This window comes from Eucyclogobius newberryi, unplaced genomic scaffold (assembly GCF_026437365.1).
Source record: "Eucyclogobius newberryi isolate DKJ021-1_F unplaced genomic scaffold, fEucNew1.0.hap1 SCAF_29, whole genome shotgun sequence".
Classification (NCBI taxonomy): domain Eukaryota; kingdom Metazoa; phylum Chordata; class Actinopteri; order Gobiiformes; family Gobiidae; genus Eucyclogobius; species Eucyclogobius newberryi.
In genome coordinates, this window is record NW_027315934.1 from 534,983 (window position 1) to 555,000 (window position 20,018).

At 42.2% G+C, this 20,018-nt stretch overlaps 8 non-coding genes across 8 annotated transcripts; all 8 read right to left on the reverse strand.

The window, feature by feature from the left end:
• Positions 1 to 740: 740 nt before the first annotated feature.
• On the reverse strand, positions 741 to 812 carry trnae-cuc (transfer RNA glutamic acid (anticodon CUC)). Its single transcript has one exon. It is a non-coding gene; the product is annotated as a tRNA-Glu (tRNA).
• A 1,816-nt stretch (positions 813 to 2,628) lies between these two features.
• On the reverse strand, positions 2,629 to 2,700 carry trnae-cuc (transfer RNA glutamic acid (anticodon CUC)). Its single transcript has one exon. It is a non-coding gene; the product is annotated as a tRNA-Glu (tRNA).
• A 3,704-nt stretch (positions 2,701 to 6,404) lies between these two features.
• trnae-cuc (transfer RNA glutamic acid (anticodon CUC)) lies at positions 6,405 to 6,476 on the reverse strand. The gene has a single exon. It is a non-coding gene; the product is annotated as a tRNA-Glu (tRNA).
• Positions 6,477 to 8,293: 1,817 nt separating this feature from the next.
• On the reverse strand, positions 8,294 to 8,365 carry trnae-cuc (transfer RNA glutamic acid (anticodon CUC)). Its single transcript has one exon. It is a non-coding gene; the product is annotated as a tRNA-Glu (tRNA).
• A 1,817-nt stretch (positions 8,366 to 10,182) lies between these two features.
• On the reverse strand, positions 10,183 to 10,254 carry trnae-cuc (transfer RNA glutamic acid (anticodon CUC)). Its single transcript has one exon. It is a non-coding gene; the product is annotated as a tRNA-Glu (tRNA).
• Positions 10,255 to 12,070: 1,816 nt separating this feature from the next.
• On the reverse strand, positions 12,071 to 12,142 carry trnae-cuc (transfer RNA glutamic acid (anticodon CUC)). The gene has a single exon. It is a non-coding gene; the product is annotated as a tRNA-Glu (tRNA).
• A 1,815-nt stretch (positions 12,143 to 13,957) lies between these two features.
• On the reverse strand, positions 13,958 to 14,029 carry trnae-cuc (transfer RNA glutamic acid (anticodon CUC)). Its single transcript has one exon. It is a non-coding gene; the product is annotated as a tRNA-Glu (tRNA).
• A 1,815-nt stretch (positions 14,030 to 15,844) lies between these two features.
• On the reverse strand, positions 15,845 to 15,916 carry trnae-cuc (transfer RNA glutamic acid (anticodon CUC)). Its single transcript has one exon. It is a non-coding gene; the product is annotated as a tRNA-Glu (tRNA).
• Between the last annotated feature and the right edge of the window lie 4,102 nt (positions 15,917 to 20,018).

Sequence of the window (20,018 nt, forward strand, 5' to 3'; positions counted from 1 at the left end):
CTTGATCTGAAAGAAATGCTGAGAAATGAAACATGCTGGTTTATAAAATGGAACGAAAGCTTGAAAGTTGTCCTCCCAAACAGACGTTGCTGACAGGATTCAATTCCAGTTGACAGAAATCCTAACCACTAGAGCATATGGGAAATGTAAGAATCAAGTGTAAAAGATTGAAGTGTAACATAAGCCTCATGGATGTTGGAGAGGTTAAGGAACAGTGCTCAGTTGGGGCACCAGCTTTTAAGCAAGCATTTTTACTATCTAAAAGTGCTTGGTTCTGCATGTAATGGAAAGAAGCCCACTCTACGTGCAACAAATCTCGTGATTTGTATTTTGCTTTTGCTAAATAGAATTATTTCTTGATATTGAATACAGTTCATTTTGCTCTCAAATTTGAGATATTGTTTTGTTTCAAACAAAGCATTTGACTAAGTGCATGAAAACATTTTGGGTAAGAAGCACTATCTGGCCATTCTGAGTTTGTGTTGGATCCCTACCAGATATTCTGGCCGAGTGGTCTAAGGGGCTAGATTTAGGTTCGTGTCCCTGTGAAGGGATGCATTCAAATCCAACCACTGTTAGACTGCATGGAAAAGCTAAAGGTCGATTACTAGATATTAAAGCTGCGCCCAAATGCGTGATATTTTTCTATGCCTCGCTGGACACCAATTAAAGCTTTTTACACTTGTTTTCACAACATGTCCTGTGCGTAATGTGGATACAAGTCTTCCAAGAGCAGGATATTCCCATACCGGGAGTTGAACCCGGGCCACCTGGGTGAGAACCAGGAATCCTAACCGCTAGACCATATGGGAAGGATAACAAAGCAGCTGATTGAATTATAAAGTAGACCTCAGTGATGTTTGAGAGTTGAGGAACAGTCCAAACAGTGCATATTTGGGGAATCAGCTTGTTAACAAGCATTTTTAATCCAATCTAAAAGTGTTTGATTCTGCATGTAATTGAAAGAAGCCCATTCTAAATGGAAAAAGTCTCGTGATTTGTATGTTGCTTGTCGTTCAGCCAATAAGACCATGGACCTGAAATCCACAATACGGGATTTTGGAGGCTATTGTCCTGTGCATTATAATTATGGGGTTTTGTACACCTAATAGACTCAAATTGCTTCAAAATGTGTAACCATAGTCCTTTTTTGACCTACATCTTGTTGGTTCAGCATGAGTATGCAATTTTACTAGGTGCTGATTGCTGGACCATTATCTTAAAGACAAGAGAGTTACTTAAACATAGCGTTGACTTTGATTACTTGTGAAGTAACATAGTCTTGAAAGAGTTCCTTCTCAGCTATTTTTCCCCCCAAAAAAGAATTGACAATGTAGGATGGATTAAATAAAAGTGCTGCTCGATTAAATGGAAGGTGGAACTGGGAGCTCGCGCAGAAACTCAGCTTCCATCATCTATATCGGCATCAGTTGAGAATAAACCTACACTTTGCTGACTAGCTTGGTTAATCCGGATTAGAAAAGCCATCAGTGCAAAGTAACACATTCTAGTAGAGGATGGTTTCGATCCATCGACCTCTGGGTTATGGGCCCAGCACGCTTCCGCTGCGCCACTCTGCTGAGTGCTCTCCTTCGATGGGACTTGAACCTAAAATACCTGGTTTAGGGGGCAAGTGCATTATATCTACGGGGCTATATACATCTAAATGACTCAAATTGCTTCAAAATGTGTTATCTAGATTCAAAGGTAATGCAGAACTGGGATCTTGCACAGAAGCACTGTGCTCTACCACTGAGCTACATCCCCATCTACTGCCTGTCATGATTTTTTTCCAAGCAAGGTTTGGAGACAACACCTTTCCCTTTGTGCCATGAACAGACTACTGAATGGTGCTGCAGGGGACTGAACCCAGGATTTCCTATATGCCCTTGATCTGAAAGAAATGCTGAGAAATGAAACATGCTGGTTTATAAAATGGAACGAAAGCTTGAAAGTTGTCCTCCCAAACAGACGTTGCTGACAGGATTCAATTCCAGTTGACAGAAATCCTAACCACTAGAGCATATGGGAAATGTAAGAATCAAGTGTAAAAGATTGAAGTGTAACATAAGCCTCATGGATGTTGGAGAGGTTAAGGAACAGTGCTCAGTTGGGGCACCAGCTTTTAAGCAAGCATTTTTACTATCTAAAAGTGCTTGGTTCTGCATGTAATGGAAAGAAGCCCACTCTACGTGCAACAAATCTCGTGATTTGTATTTTGCTTTTGCTAAATAGAATTATTTCTTGATATTGAATACAGTTCATTTTGCTCTCAAATTTGAGATATTGTTTTGTTTCAAACAAAGCATTTGACTGAGTGCATGAAAACATTTTGGGTAAGAAGCACTATCTGGCCATTCTGAGTTTGTGTTGGATCCCTACCAGATATTCTGGCTGAGTGGTCTAAGGGGCTAGATTTAGGTTCGTGTCCCTGTGAAGGGATGCATTCAAATCCAACAACTGTTAGACTGCATGGAAAAGCTAAAGGTCGATAACTAGATATTAAAGCTGCGCCCAAATGCGTGATATTTTTCTATGCCTTGCTGGACACCAATTAAAGGTTTTTACACTTGTTTTCACAACATGTCCTGTATGTAATGTGGATACAAGTCTTCCAAGAGCAGGATATTCCCATACCGGGAGTTGAACCCGGGCCACCTGGGTGAGAACCAGGAATCCTAACCGCTAGACCATATGGGAAGGATTTCAAAGCAACTGATTGAATTATAAAGTAGACCTCAGTGATGTTTGAGAGTTGAGGAACAGTCCAAACAGTGCATATTTGGGGAATCAGCTTGTTAGCAAGCATTTTTAATCCAATCTAAAAGTGTTTGATTCTGCATGTAATTGAAAGAAGCCCATTCTAAATGGAAAAAGTCTCGTGATTTGTATGTTGCTTGTCGTTCAGCCAATAAGACCATGGACCTGAAATCCACAATACGGGATTTTGGAGGCTATTGTCCTGTGCATTATAATTATGGGGTTTTGTACACCTAATAGACTCAAATTGCTTCAAAATGTGTAACCATAGTCCTTTTTTGACCTACATCTTGTTGGTTCAGCATGAGTATGCAATTTTACTAGGTGCTGATTGCTGGACCATTATCTTAAAGACAAGAGAGTTACTTAAACATAGCGTTGACTTTGATTACTTGTGAAGTAACATAGTCTTGAAAGAGTTCCTTCTCAGCTATTTTTCCCCCCAAAAAAGAAATGACAATGTAGGATGGATTAAATAAAAATGCTGCTCGATTAAATGGAAGGTGGAACTGGGAGCTCGCGCTGAAACTCAGCTTCCATCATCTATATCGGCATCAGTTGAGAATAAACCTACACTTTGCTGACTAGCTTGGTTAATCCTGATTAGAAAAGCCATCGGTGCAAATGAACACATACTAGCAGAGGATGGTTTCGATCCATCGACCTCTGGGTTATGGGCCCAGCACGCTTCCGCTGCGCCACTCTGCTGAGTGCTCTCCTTTGATGGGACTTGAACCTAAAATACCTGGTTTAGGGGGCCAGTGCATTATACCTACGGGGCTATATACATCTAAATGACTCAAATTGCTTCAAAATGTGTTATCTAGATTCAAAGGTAATGCAGAACTGGGATCTTGCACAGAAGCACTGTGCTCTACCACTGAGCTACATCCCCATCTACTGCCTGTCATGATTTTTTTCCAAGCAAGGTTTGGAGACAACACCTTTCCCTTTGTGCCATGAACAGACTACTGAATGGTGCTGCAGGGGACTGAACCCAGGATTTCCTACATGCCCTTGATCTGAAAGAAATGCTGAGAAATGAAACATGCTGGTTTATAAAATGGAACGAAAGCTTGAAAGTTGTCCTCCCAAACAGACGTTGCTGACAGGATTCAATTCCAGTTGACAGAAATCCTAACCACTAGAGCATATGGGAAATGTAAGAATCAAGTGTAAAAGATTGAAGTGTAACATAAGCCTCATGGATGTTGGAGAGGTTAAGGAACAGTGCTCAGTTGGGGCACCAGCTTTTAAGCAAGCATTTTTACTATCTAAAAGTGCTTGGTTCTGCATGTAATGGAAAGAAGCCCACTCTACGTGCAACAAATCTCGTGATTTGTATTTTGCTTTTGCTAAATAGAAGTATTTCTTGATATTGAATACAGTTCATTTTGCTCTCAAATTTGAGATATTGTTTTGTTTCAAACAAAGCATTTGACTGAGTGCATGAAAACATTTTGGGTAAGAAGCACTATCTGGCCATTCTGAGTTTGTGTTGGATCCCTACCAGATATTCTGGCCGAGTGGTCTAAGGGGCTAGATTTAGGTTCGTGTCCCTGTGAAGGGATGCATTCAAATCCAACCACTGTTAGACTGCATGGAAAAGCTAAAGGTCGATTACTAGATATTAAAGCTGCGCCCAAATGCGTGATATTTTTCTATGCCTCGCTGGACACCAATTAAAGCTTTTTACACTTGTTTTCACAACATGTCCTGTGCGTAATGTGGATACAAGTCTTCCAAGAGCAGGATATTCCCATACGGGGAGTTGAACCCGGGCCACCTGGGTGAGAACCAGGAATCCTAACCGCTAGACCAAATGGGAAGGATAACAAAGCAGCTGATTGAATTATAAAGTAGACCTCAGTGATGTTTGAGAGTTGAGGAACAGTCCAAACAGTGCATATTTGGGGAATCAGCTTGTTAACAAGCATTTTTAATCCAATCTAAAAGTGTTTGATTCTGCATGTAATTGAAAGAAGCCCATTCTAAATGGAAAAAGTCTCGTGATTTGTATGTTGCTTGTCGTTCAGCCAATAAGACCATGGACCTGAAATCCACAATACGGGATTTTGGAGGCTATTGTCCTGTGCATTATAATTATGGGGTTTTGTACACCTAATAGACTCAAATTGCTTCAAAATGTGTAACCATAGTCCTTTTTTGACCTACATCTTGTTGGTTCAGCATGAGTATGCAATTTTACTAGGTGCTGATTGCTGGACCATTATCTTAAAGACAAGAGAGTTACTTAAACATAGCGTTGACTTTGATTACTTGTGAAGTAACATAGTCTTGAAAGAGTTCCTTCTCAGCTATTTTTCCCCCCAAAAAAGAAATGACAATGTAGGATGGATTAAATAAAAGTGCTGCTCGATTAAATGGAAGGTGGAACTGGGAGCTCGCGCTGAAACTCAGCTTCCATCATCTATATCGGCATCAGTTGAGAATAAACCTACACTTTGCTGACTAGCTTGGTTAATCCTGATTAGAAAAAACATCAGTGCAAATAAACACATTCTAGCAGAGGATGGTTTCGATCCATCGACCTCTGGGTTATGGGCCCAGCACGCTTCCGCTGCGCCACTCTGCTGAGTGCTCTCCTTCGATGGGACTTGAACATAAAATACCTGGTTTAGGGGGCCAGTGCATTATATCTACGGGGCTATATACATCTAAATGACTCAAATTGCTTCAAAATGTGTTATCTAGATTCAAAGGTAATGCAGAACTGGGATCTTGCACAGAAGCACTGTGCTCTACCACTGAGCTACATCCCCATCTACTGCCTGTCATGATTTTTTTCCAAGCAAGGTTTGGAGACAACACCTTTCCCTTTGTGCCATGAACAGACTACTGAATGGCGCTGCAGGGGACTGAACCCAGGATTTCCTACATGCCCTTGATCTGAAAGAAATGCTGAGAAATGAAACATGCTGGTTTATAAAATGGAACGAAAGCTTGAAAGTTGTCCTCCCAAACAGACGTTGCTGACAGGATTCAATTCCAGTTGACAGAAATCCTAACCACTAGAGCATATGGGAAATGTAAGAATCAAGTGTAAAAGATTGAAGTGTAACATAAGCCTCATGGATGTTGGAGAGGTTAAGGAACAGTGCTCAGTTGGGGCACCAGCTTTTAAGCAAGCATTTTTACTATCTAAAAGTGCTTGGTTCTGCATGTAATGGAAAGAAGCCCACTCTACGTGCAACAAATCTCGTGATTTGTATTTTGCTTTTGCTAAATAGAATTATTTCTTGATATTGAATACAGTTCATTTTGCTCTCAAATTTGAGATATTGTTTTGTTTCAAACAAAGCATTTGACTAAGTGCATGAAAACATTTTGGGTAAGAAGCACTATCTGGCCATTCTGAGTTTGTGTTGGATCCCTACTAGATATTCTGGCCGAGTGGTCTAAGGGGCTAGATTTAGGTTCGTGTCCCTGTGAAGGGATATATTCAAATCCAACCACTGTTAGACTGCATGGAAAAGCTAAAGGTCGATTACTAGATATTAAAGCTGCGCCCAAATGCGTGATATTTTTCTATGCCTCGCTGGACACCAATTAAAGCTTTTTACACTTGTTTTCACAACATGTCCTGTGCGTAATGTGGATACAAGTCTTCCAAGAGCAGGATATTCCCATACCGGGAGTTGAACCCGGGCCACCTGGGTGAGAACCAGGAATCCTAACCGCTAGACCAAATGGGAAGGATAACAAAGCAGCTGATTGAATTATAAAGTAGACCTCAGTGATGTTTGAGAGTTGAGGAACAGTCCAAACAGTGCATATTTGGGGAATCAGCTTGTTAGCAAGCATTTTTAATCCAATCTAAAAGTGTTTGATTCTGCATGTAATTGAAAGAAGCCCATTCTAAATGGAAAAAGTCTCGTAATTTGTATGTTGCTTGTCGTTCAGCCAAACAAGACCATGGACCTGAAATCCACAATACGGGATTTTGGAGGCTATTGTCCTGTGCATTATAATTATGGGGTTTTGTACACCTAATAGACTCAAATTGCTTCAAAATGTGTAACCATAGTCCTTTTTTGACCTACATCTTGTTGGTTCAGCATGAGTATGCAATTTTACTAGGTGCTGATTGCTGGACCATTATCTTAAAGACAAGAGAGTTACTTAAACATAGCGTTGACTTTGATTACTTGTGAAGTAACATAGTCTTGAAAGAGTTCCTTCTCAGCTATTTTTCCCCCCAAAAAAGAAATGACAATGTAGGATGGATTAAATAAAAGTGCTGCTCGATTAAATGGAAGGTGGAACTGGGAGCTCGCGCTGAAACTCAGCTTCCATCATCTATATCGGCGTCAGTTGAGAATAAACCTACACTTTGCTGACTAGCTTGGTTAATCCGGATTAGAAAAGCCATCAGTGCAAAGTAACACATTCTAGTAGAGGATGGTTTCGATCCATCGACCTCTGGGTTATGGGCCCAGCACGCTTCCGCTGCGCCACTCTGCTGAGTGCTCTCCTTCGATGGGACTTGAACCTAAAATACCTGGTTTAGGGTGCCAGTGCATTATATCTACGGGGCTATATACATCTAAATGACTCAAATTGCTTCAAAATGTGTTATCTAGATTCAAAGGTAATGCAGAACTGGGATCTTGCACAGAAGCACTGTGCTCTACCACTGAGCTACATCCCCATCTACTGCCTGTCATGATTTTTTTCCAAGCAAGGTTTGGAGACAACACCTTTCCCTTTGTGCCATGAACAGACTACTGAATGGTGCTGCAGGGGACTGAACCCAGGATTTCCTATATGCCCTTGATCTGAAAGAAATGCTGAGAAATGAAACATGCTGGTTTATAAAATGGAACGAAAGCTTGAAAGTTGTGCTCCCAAACAGACGTTGCTGACAGGATTCAATTCCAGTTGACAGAAATCCTAACCACTAGAGCATATGGGAAATGTAAGAATCAAGTGTAAAAGATTGAAGTGTAACATAAGCCTCATGGATGTTGGAGAGGTTAAGGAACAGTGCTCAGTTGGGGCACCAGCTTTTAAGCAAGCATTTTTACTATCTAAAAGTGCTTGGTTCTGCATGTAATGGAAAGAAGCCCACTCTACGTGCAACAAATCTCGTGATTTGTATTTTGCTTTTGCTAAATAGAATTATTTCTTGATATTGAATACAGTTCATTTTGCTCTCAAATTTGAGATATTGTTTTGTTTCAAACAAAGCATTTGACTAAGTGCATGAAAACATTTTGGGTAAGAAGCACTATCTGGCCATTCTGAGTTTGTGTTGGATCCCTACTAGATATTCTGGCCGAGTGGTCTAAGGGGCTAGATTTAGGTTCGTGTCCCTGTGAAGGGATATATTCAAATCCAACCACTGTTAGACAGCATGGAAAAGCTAAAGGTCGATTACTAGATATTAAAGCTGCGCCCAAATGCGTGATATTTTTCTATGCCTCGCTGGACACCAATTAAAGCTTTTTACACTTGTTTTCACAACATGTCCTGTGCGTAATGTGGATACAAGTCTTCCAAGAGCAGGATATTCCCATACCGGGAGTTGAACCCGGGCCACCTGGGTGAGAACCAGGAATCCTAACCGCTAGACCATATGGGAAGGATAACAAAGCAGCTGATTGAATTATAAAGTAGACCTCAGTGATGTTTGAGAGTTGAGGAACAGTCCAAACAGTGCATATTTGGGGAATCAGCTTGTTAGCAAGCATTTTTAATCCAATCTAAAAGTGTTTGATTCTGCATGTAATTGAAAGAAGCCCATTCTAAATGGAAAAAGTCTCGTGATTTGTATGTTGCTTGTCGTTCAGCCAAACAAGACCATGGACCTGAAATCCACAATACGGGATTTTGGAGGCTATTGTCCTGTGCATTATAATTATGGGGTTTTGTACACCTAATAGACTCAAATTGCTTCAAAATGTGTAACCATAGTCCTTTTTTTACCTACATCTTGTTGGTTCAGCATGAGTATGCAATTTTACTAGGTGCTGATTGCTGGACCATTATCTTAAAGACAAGAGAGTTACTTAAACATAGCGTTGACTTTGATTACTTGTGAAGTAACATAGTCTTGAAAGAGTTCCTTCTCAGCTATTTTTCCCCCCAAAAAAGAAATGACAATGTAGGATGGATTAAATAAAAGTGCTGCTCGATTAAATGGAAGGTGGAACTGGGAGCTCGCGCTGAAACTCAGCTTCCATCATCTATATCGGCGTCAGTTGAGAATAAACCTACACTTTGCTGACTAGCTTGGTTAATCCGGATTAGAAAAGCCATCAGTGCAAAGTAACACATTCTAGTAGAGGATGGTTTCGATCCATCGACCTCTGGGTTATGGGCCCAGCACGCTTCCGCTGCGCCACTCTGCTGAGTGCTCTCCTTCGATGGGACTTGAACCTAAAATACCTGGTTTAGGGGGCCAGTGCATTATATCTACGGGGCTATATACATCTAAATGACTCAAATTGCTTCAAAATGTGTTATCTAGATTCAAAGGTAATGCAGAACTGGGATCTTGCACAGAAGCACTGTGCTCTACCACTGAGCTACATCCCCATCTACTGCCTGTCATGATTTTTTTCCAAGCAAGGTTTGGAGACAACACCTTTCCCTTTGTGCCATGAACAGACTACTGAATGGCGCTGCAGGGGACTGAACCCAGGATTTCCTACATGCCCTTGATCTGAAAGAAATGCTGAGAAATGAAACATGCTGGTTTATAAAATGGAACGAAAGCTTGAAAGTTGTGCTCCCAAACAGACGTTGCTGACAGGATTCAATTCCAGTTGACAGATATCCTAACCACTAGAGCATATGGGAAATGTAAGAATCAAGTGTAAAAGATTGAAGTGTAACATAAGCCTCATGGATGTTGGAGAGGTTAAGGAACAGTGCTCAGTTGGGGCACCAGCTTTTAAGCAAGCATTTTTACTATCTAAAAGTGCTTGGTTCTGCATGTAATGGAAAGAAGCCCACTCCACGTGCAACAAATCTCGTAATTTGTATTTTACTTTTGCTAAATAGAAGTATTTCTTGATATTGAATACAGTTCATTTTGCTCTCAAATTTGAGATATTGTTTTGTTTCAAACAAAGCATTTGACTGAGTGCATGAAAACATTTTGGGTAAGAAGCACTATCTGGCCATTCTGAGTTTGTGTTGGATCCCTACTAGATATTCTGGCCGAGTGGTCTAAGGGGCTAGATTTAGGTTCGTGTCCCTGTGAAGGGATGCATTCAAATCCAACAACTGTTAGACTGCATGGAAAAGCTAAAGGTCGATTACTAGATATTAAAGCTGCGCCCAAATGCATGATATTTTTCTATGCCTCGATGGACACCAATTAAAGCTTTTTACACTAGTTTTCACAACATGTCCTGTGCGTAATGTGGATACAAGTCTTCCAAGAGCAGGATATTCCCATACCGGGAGTTGAACCCGGGCCACCTGGGTGAGAACCAGGAATCCTAACCGCTAGACCATATGGGAAGGATAACAAAGCAGCTGATTGAATTATAAAGTAGACCTCAGTGATGTTTGAGAGTTGAGGAACAGTCCAAACAGTGCATATTTGGGGAATCAGCTTGTTAACAAGCATTTTTAATCCAATCTAAAAGTGTTTGATTCTGCATGTAATTGAAAGAAGCCCATTCTAAATGGAAAAAGTCTCGTGATTTGTATGTTGCTTGTCGTTCAGCCAATAAGACCATGGACCTGAAATCCACAATACGGGATTTTGGAGGCTATTGTCCTGTGCATTATAATTATGGGGTTTTGTACACCTAATAGACTCAAATTGCTTCAAAATGTGTAACCATAGTCCTTTTTTTGACCTACATCTTGTTGGTTCAGCATGAGTATGCAATTTTACTAGGTGCTGATTGCTGGACCATTATCTTAAAGACAAGAGAGTTACTTAAACATAGCGTTGACTTTGATTACTTGTGAAGTAACATAGTCTTGAAAGAGTTCCTTCTCAGCTATTTTTCCCCCCAAAAAAGAAATGACAATGTAGGATGGATTAAATAAAATACTGCTCGATTAAATGGAAGGTGGAACTGGGAGCTCGCGCTGAAACTCAGCTTCCATCATCTATATCGGCATCAGTTGAGAATAAACCTACACTTTGCTGACTAGCTTGGTTAATCCTGATTAGAAAAGCCATCAGTGCAAAGTAACACATTCTAGCAGAGGATGGTTTCGATCCATCGACCTCTGGGTTATGGGCCCAGCACGCTTCCGCTGCGCCACTCTGCTGAGTGCTCTCCTTCGATGGGACTTGAACGTAAAATACCTGGTTTAGGGGGCCTGTGCATTATACCTACGGGGCTATATACATCTAAATGACTCAAATTGCTTCAAAATGTGTTATCTAGATTCAAAGGTAATGCAGAACTGGGATCTTGCACAGAAGCACTTTGCTCTACCACTGAGCTACATCCCCATCTACTGCCTGTCATGATTTTTTTCCAAGCAAGGTTTGGAGACAACACCTTTCCCTTTGTGCCATGAACAGACTACTGAATGGTGCTGCAGGGGACTGAACCCAGGATTTCCTACATGCCCTTGATCTGAAAGAAATGCTGAGAAATGAAACATGCTGGTTTATAAAATGGAACGAAAGCTTGAAAGTTGTGCTCCCAAACAGACGTTGCTGACAGGATTCAATTCCAGTTGACAGAAATCCTAACCACTAGAGCATATGGGAAATGTAAGAATCAAGTGTAAAAGATTGAAGTGTAACATAAGCCTCATGGATGTTGGAGAGGTTAAGGAACAGTGCTCAGTTGGGGCACCAGCTTTTAAGCAAGCATTTTTACTATCTAAAAGTGCTTGGTTCTGCATGTAATGGAAAGAAGCCCACTCTACGTGCAACAAATCTCGTGATTTGTATTTTGCTTTTGCTAAATAGAAGTATTTCTTGATATTGAATACAGTTCATTTTGCTCTCAAATTTGAGATATTGTTTTGTTTCAAACAAAGCATTTGAGTGAGTGCATGAAAAAATTTTGGGTAAGAAGCACTATCTGGCCATTCTGAGTTTGTGTTGGATCCCCACTAGATATTCTGGCCGAGTGGTCTAAGGAGCTAGATTTAAGTTCGTGTCCCTGTGAAGGGATGCATTCAAATCCAACCACTGTTAGACTGCATGGAAAAGCTAAAGGTCGATTACTAGATATTAAAGCTGCGCCCAAATGCGTGATATTTTTCTATGCCTCGCTGGACACCAATTAAAGCTTTTTACACTTGTTTTCACAACATGTCCTGTGCGTAATGTGGATACAAGTCTTCCAAGAGCAGGATATTCCCATACCGGGAGTTGAACCCGGGCCACCTGGGTGAGAACCAGGAATCCTAACCGCTAGACCATATGGGAAGGATTACAAACCAACTGATTGAATTATAAAGTAGACCTCAGTGATGTTTGAGAGTTGAGGAACAGTCCAAACAGTGCATATTTGGGGAATCAGCTTGTTAGCAAGCATTTTTAATCCAATCTAAAAGTGTTTGATTCTGCATGTAATTGAAAGAAGCCCATTCTAAATGGAAAAAGTCTCGTGATTTGTATGTTGCTTGTCGTTCAGCCAATAAGACCATGGACCTGAAATCCACAATACGGGATTTTGGAGGCTATTGTCCTGTGCATTATAATTATTGGGTTTTGTACACCTAATAGACTCAAATTGCTTCAAAATGTGTAACCATAGTCCCTTTTTGACCTACATCTTGTTGGTTCAGCATGAGTATGCAATTTTACTAGGTGCTGATTGCTGGACCATTATCTTAAAGACAAGAGAGTTACTTAAACATAGCGTTGACTTTGATTACTTGTGAAGTAACATAGTCTTGAAAGAGTTCCTTCTCAGCTATTTTTTCCCCCAAAAAAGAAATGACAATGTAGGATGGATTAAATAAAATACTGCTCAATTAAATGGAAGGTGGAACTGGGAGCTCGCGCTGCAACTCAGCTTCCATCATCTATATCGGCATCAGTTGAGAATAAACCTACACTTTGCTGACTAGCTTGGTTAATCCTGATTAGAAAAAACATCAGTGCAAATAAACACATTCTAGCAGAGGATGGTTTCGATCCATCGACCTCTGGGTTATGGGCCCAGCACGCTTCCGCTGCGCCACTCTGCTGAGTGCTCTCCTTCGATGGGACTTGAACGTAAAATACCTGGTTTAGGGGGCCAGTGCATTATACCTACGGGGCTATATACATCTAAATGACTCAAATTGCTTCAAAATGTGTTATCTAGATTCAAAGGTAATGCAGAACTGGGATCTTGCACAGAAGCACTTTGCTCTACCACTGAGCTACATCCCCATCTACTGCCTGTCATGATTTTTTTCCAAGCAAGGTTTGGAGACAACACCTTTCCCTTTGTGCCATGAACAGACTACTGAATGGTGCTGCAGGGGACTGAACCCAGGATTTCCTACATGCCCTTGATCTGAAAGAAATGCTGAGAAATGAAACATGCTGGTTTATAAAATGGAACGAAAGCTTGAAAGTTGTGCTCCCAAACAGACGTTGCTGACAGGATTCAATTCCAGTTGACAGAAATCCTAACCACTAGAGCATATGGGAAATGTAAGAATCAAGTGTAAAAGATTGAAGTGTAACATAAGCCTCATGGATGTTGGAGAGGTTAAGGAACAGTGCTCAGTTGGGGCACCAGCTTTTAAGCAAGCATTTTTACTATCTAAAAGTGCTTGGTTCTGCATGTAATGGAAAGAAGCCCACTCTACGTGCAACAAATCTCGTGATTTGTATTTTGCTTTTGCTAAATAGAAGTATTTCTTGATATTGAATACAGTTCATTTTGCTCTCAAATTTGAGATATTGTTTTGTTTCAAACAAAGCATTTGAGTGAGTGCATGAAAAAATTTTGGGTAAGAAGCACTATCTGGCCATTCTGAGTTTGTGTTGGATCCCCACTAGATATTCTGGCCGAGTGGTCTAAGGAGCTAGATTTAGGTTCGTGTCCCTGTGAAGGGATGCATTCAAATCCAACCACTGTTAGACTGCATGGAAAAGCTAAAGGTCGATTACTAGATATTAAAGCTGCGCCCAAATGCGTGATATTTTTCTATGCCTCGCTGGACACCAATTAAAGCTTTTTACACTTGTTTTCACAACATGTCCTGTGCGTAATGTGGATACAAGTCTTCCAAGAGCAGGATATTCCCATACCGGGAGTTGAACCCGGGCCACCTGGGTGAGAACCAGGAATCCTAACCGCTAGACCATATGGGAAGGTTTACAAACCAACTGATTGAATTATAAAGTAGACCTCAGTGATGTTTGAGAGTTGAGGAACAGTCCAAACAGTGCATATTTGGGGAATCAGCTTGTTAGCAAGCATTTTTAATCCAATCTAAAAGTGTTTGATTCTGCATGTAATTGAAAGAAGCCCATTCTAAATGGAAAAAGTCTCGTGATTTGTATGTTGCTTGTCGTTCAGCCAATAAGACCATGGACCTGAAATCCACAATACGGGATTTTGGAGGCTATTGTCCTGTGCATTATAATTATGGGGTTTTGTACACCTAATAGACTCAAATTGCTTCAAAATGTGTAACCATAGTCCTTTTTTGACCTACATCTTGTTGGTTCAGCATGAGTATGCAATTTTACTAGGTGCTGATTGCTGGACCATTATCTTAAAGACAAGAGAGTTACTTAAACATAGCGTTGACTTTGATTACTTGTGAAGTAACATAGTCTTGAAAGAGTTCCTTCTCAGCTATTTTTTCCCCCAAAAAAGAAATGACAATGTAGGATGGATTAAATAAAATACTGCTCAATTAAATGGAAGGTGGAACTGGGAGCTCGCGCTGAAACTCAGCTTCAATCATCTATATCGGCATCAGTTGAGAATAAACCTACACTTTGCTGACTAGCTTGGTTAATCCTGATTAGAAAAAACATCAGTGCAAATAAACACATTCTAGCAGAGGATGGTTTCGATCCATCGACCTCTGGGTTATGGGCCCAGCACGCTTCCGCTGCGCCACTCTGCTGAGTGCTCTCCTTCGATGGGACTTGAACGTAAAATACCTGGTTTAGGGGGCCAGTGCATTATACGTACGGGGCTATATACATCTAAATGACTCAAATTGCTTCAAAATGTGTTATCTAGATTCAAAGGTAATGCAGAACTGGGATCTTGCACAGAAGCACTTTGCTCTACCACTGAGCTACATCCCCATCTACTGCCTGTCATGATTTTTTTCCAAGCAAGGTTTGGAGACAACACCTTTCCCTTTGTGCCATGAACAGACTACTGAATGGTGCTGCAGGGGACTGAACCCAGGATTTCCTACATGCCCTTGATCTGAAAGAAATGCTGAGAAATGAAACATGCTGGTTTATAAAATGGAACGAAAGCTTGAAAGTTGTGCTCCCAAACAGACGTTGCTGACAGGATTCAATTCCAGTTGACAGAAATCCTAACCACTAGAGCATATGGGAAATGTAAGAATCAAGTGTAAAAGATTGAAGTGTAACATAAGCCTCATGGATGTTGGAGAGGTTAAGGAACAGTGCTCAGTTGGGGCACCAGCTTTTAAGCAAGCATTTTTACTATCTAAAAGTGCTTGGTTCTGCATGTAATGGAAAGAAGCCCACTCTACGTGCAACAAATCTCGTGATTTGTATTTTGCTTTTGCTAAATAGAAGTATTTCTTGATATTGAATACAGTTCATTTTGCTCTCAAATTTGAGATATTGTTTTGTTTCAAACAAAGCATTTGACTGAGTGCATGAAAACATTTTGGGTAAGAAGCACTATCTGGCCATTCTGAGTTTGTGTTGGATCCCCACTAGATATTCTGGCCGAGTGGTCTAAGGAGCTAGATTTAGGTTCATGTCCCTGTGAAGGGATGCATTCAAATCCAACCACTGTTAGACTGCATGGAAAAGCTAAAGGTCGATTACTAGATATTAAAGCTGCGCCCAAATGCGTGATATTTTTCTATGCCTCGCTGGACACCAATTAAAGGTTTTTACACTTGTTTTCACAACATGTGCTGTGCGTAATGTGGATACAAGTCTTCCAAGAGCAGGATGTTCCCATACCAGGAGTTGAACCCGGGCCACCTGGGTGAGAACCAGGAATCCTAACCGCTAGACCATATGGAAAGGATTACAAAGCAAATGATTGAAGTATAAAGTAGACCTCAGTGATGGTTGAGAGTTGAGGAACAGTCCAAACAGTGCATATTTGGGGAATCAGCTTGTTAGCAAGCATTTTTAATCCAGTCTAAAAGTGTTTGATTCTGCATGTAATTGAAAGAAGCCCATTCTAAATGGAAAAAGTCTCGTGATTTGTATGTTGCTTGTCGTTCAGCCAATAAGACCATGGACCTGAAATCCACAATACGGGATTTTGGAGGCTATTGTCCTGTGCATTATAATTATGGGGTTTTGTACACCTAATAGACTCAAATTGCTTCAAAATGTGTAACCATAGTCCCTTTTTGACCTACATCTTGATGGTTCAGCATGAGTATGCAATTTTACTAGGTGCTGATTGCTGGACCATTATCTTAAAGACAAGAGAGTTACCTAACCCTTTAAGCGCCAAAGTCGCAGAAATGCAACTTTACCGTACAAGGAAATTAATGAAATAATAGTAGAAAATGAATCACTTCAGTCATTGGTCGGTTCGGTGCAACTTCCCTTTATTAGCCAGGTATGATCCAGGGCAGATCCGGTAAGGAAAAAAATGGCTGGAGGAAGTACACGTGGCATGCAATTTACAGCAGATTCTGACTCTGAAGGGTATTATCTCCCCGAGAGTGACGATGGATTTCCAAGTGGAGATGAAGGGACTTCGAAACAACGGACAGGTGCAAAGGACAGACGGAGGCGAGGAACCAGTGGAACCAGTGGCTGCAGTAAAACTTGCCCGGTGGATGAGAGCTGGGACATGCTGAGAGAGGTCGAGGTATTTGAGGCATGGATCAAACCTTTTGAAGACCCAGTTGGCTACACAGGAGAGATGGATCTGACGGATGCTAATCCATTTGATATTCTGTCACTCTTTCTGACCGATCAGTTTTGGACTTTCATTACTGATGAGACAAATAGATATGCACATCAGTGTATGGCACCTATGATTCTGAAGCCACATTCAAGATTTCTTGAGTGGTATGATGTATCAGTCACCGAAATGAAAGCTTTCTTCGCTTTGCATCTCTCCATGGGCCTTGTTGAGAAACCTGAAATCGAGGATTACTGGGGAACATTTTGGCTTACACAAACGCCTGGATTTGGAAATGTAATGTCAAGAAACAGATTTGAAATCATTCTTTCGTTCTTTCATTTTGTCAACAATAATGATTATGTGAGAACAGGCGAGCCCGGGCACGATAAACTGTTCAAAGTCCGCCCAATAATAGATTTGATTATTCCCAAATTTGCAGCAGTTTACAGTCCAATCAAGGAGCTTTCTTTAGATGAAATGACAATAGCTTTCAAGGGGAGATCTTCACTAAAATGTTACTCTCCGAATAAACCTGACAAATATGGCTATAGAGTGTATGCCCTGAGTGAAAGCTGTTCAGGGTATGTTTTGCGCTGGTCAATGCACACTGGACAGTACAAAAATAATGCAAGCAACATCAGTGCAACACACGCAGTTGTCCGTGAGTTGGTTTCTCCCTTTACGGGCAAAGGACACGAGATTTACATGGACAGTTACTATACCTCGCCTGTAATTGCAAATGAATTAGCAGATTTGGAAACTGGACTGTGTGGGACGGTAAGGATTACCAGGTTGGGGATGCCAAAATGCCTTGGTAAAAGTGTCTTACAGCTGAAAAAAGGAGATGACCCAGTTTTTTGCAGAAAGGGAAAACTCCTGGCTTGTGCTTGGCACGATACTAAACGTCTCACCATGTTGTCCACAGTCCATGGAAATGATTGTGTTCAGAGGAGGATCCGATCCAAGACAGATGACACTGGCTTCCGTGACATCAAAAGACCTGTATGTGTCGACCAGTACAACGCCTACATGGGTGGAGTGGACACTGCTGACCAGAGGATGAAGACATACCTCTTTCCACACAGGTCCCGGAAATGGTATCATCGCATATTCAATGCCATTATAAGCATAAGTATTGTCAACTCACACATCATATACACCAAATCCACTCCAGGCCCACACAAACCTTTAAAGGTTTACATTCAGAACATTATTGATGCATTACTGGCTGATCACTCCAAAAAACAAGAAAGGCGCTCAAGACCGGAGGGTGAAATGCCACAGAGACTCACAGAGCGTCATTGGCTTTGTCAAGCAGAGGGACGTCCAGACTGCGCCGTGTGCTCTGACCGCTCTCGTACCAAAGGCAGGCGGCAAACAAAGTACAGGTGCCGTCAGTGTGGCGTTGGCCTCTGTGCGGTTCCATGCAACGAGAGATACCATACGCTAAAAAACTTTAAATGCTGTCATTTGGATATGTAAAAGTGCAGGGTACCTTGACCCTGGATGGACATCTTTTCTGTGATGGCTCTCTCCTTTCTTCACTGCTTTCTCCACAACCTGCCTGGCACCAATGATGGATGTATAAGTTGGAAAAATAAAAAAAATGAAAAAAATACATAATAAATACCGTGTTTGTCATCATTTGGTCAGAACTTGTAATCAGGGCCCGAGTTTGAAGATGTGAGCAAAAGGGGTGAAAATGGGTTAAAATGTGAAAAAACACCAAAATGAGCAAAATGAAATAATCCCCCATCATCAGTGCACAGTTTGCCCCCAGAAAAGCACTCCCCTGGTGCCTGGAGGTGATCTGACCACCAGAATATAGTACCATATACCCCTGCTGGACTTAGAAAAAAAACCGAGCTTCCAGCCAATAGTACACTATACCCGAGGGACTCTGTCGTTTTTCGGCAATAGTACACTATACCCGAGGGACTCTGTCGTTTTTCGGCAATAGTACACTATACCCGAGGGACTCTGTCGTTTTTCGGCAATAGTACACTATACCCGAGGGACTCTGTCGTTTTTCGGCAATAGTACACTATACCCGAGGGACTCTGTCGTTTTTCGGCAATAGTACACTATACCCGAGGGACTCTGTCGTTTTTCGGCAATAGTACACTATACCCGAGGGACTCTGTAGTTTTTCCGGGCCGTAGTATGAAGTTGTGAGCAAAAGGGGTGAAAATGGGTTAAAATGTGAAAAAACACCAAAATGAGCAAAATGAAATAATCCCCCATCATCAGTGCACTGTTTGCCCCCAGAAAAGCACTCCCCTGGGGCCTGGAGGTGATCTGACCATCAGAGTATAGCACCATATGCCCCTGAGGGACTTAGAGTAAAAACCGAAATAGTACACTATGCCTGAAAAGACTCTGTCGTTTTTCGGCAATAGTACACTATACCCGAGGGACTCTGTCGTTTTTCCGGGCCGTAGTATGAAGTTGTGAGCAAAAGGGGTGAAAATGGGTTAAAATGTGAAAAAACACCAAAATGAGCAAAATGAAATAATCCCCCATCATCAGTGCACTGTTTGACCCCAGAAAAGCACTCCCCTGGGGCCTGGAGGTGATCTGACCATCATAGTATAGTACACTATACCCCTGAGGGACTTAGAGTAAAAACCGAAATAGTACACTATACTCGAAAAATTTCAAAGTGTGGTTAAGAGTACCAAGGGCACGGGCTTCCATGTCAGAGTACCAAGGGCACGGGCTTCCAGGCGGCTGCCCCTAAGGGGTTTAGCCCGCGAGGGGGTGCTTAAGGGTGGGTCCCCGGGTTCGGAGGGAGAGCCTGGTCCCCGGTGGTCATCCCCGGAGTCCCGGAGCCCAGGACCCGGGGAAGAGTGTGCCCGGGTCGGGGCTGAGTCTGGTGGAGTGGGGGGGTGGCCCTGGAGGTGCTCCAGGGGCTCCAGGGGTTCCAGGGGGTGCTCAGTGGGGGCCATGCCCAGCCAGAGTTGCCCTTCCCCGGGGTGAGTCTGGAGGAGTGGGGGGTGGCTCTGGAGGTGCTCCAGGGGTTCCAGGGGGTGCTCAGTGGAGGCCATGCCCAGCCAGAGTGGCCCTTCCCCGGGCAGAGTCTGGAGGAGTGGGGGGTGGCTCTGGAGGTGCTCCGGGGGCTCCAGGGGGTGCTCAGTGGAGGCCATGCCCAGCCAGAGTGTCCCCTCCCCGGGCAGAGTCTGGAGGAGTGGGGGGTGGCTCTGGAGGTGCTCCGGGGGCTCCAGGGGTTCCAGGGGGTGCTCAGCGGAGGCCATG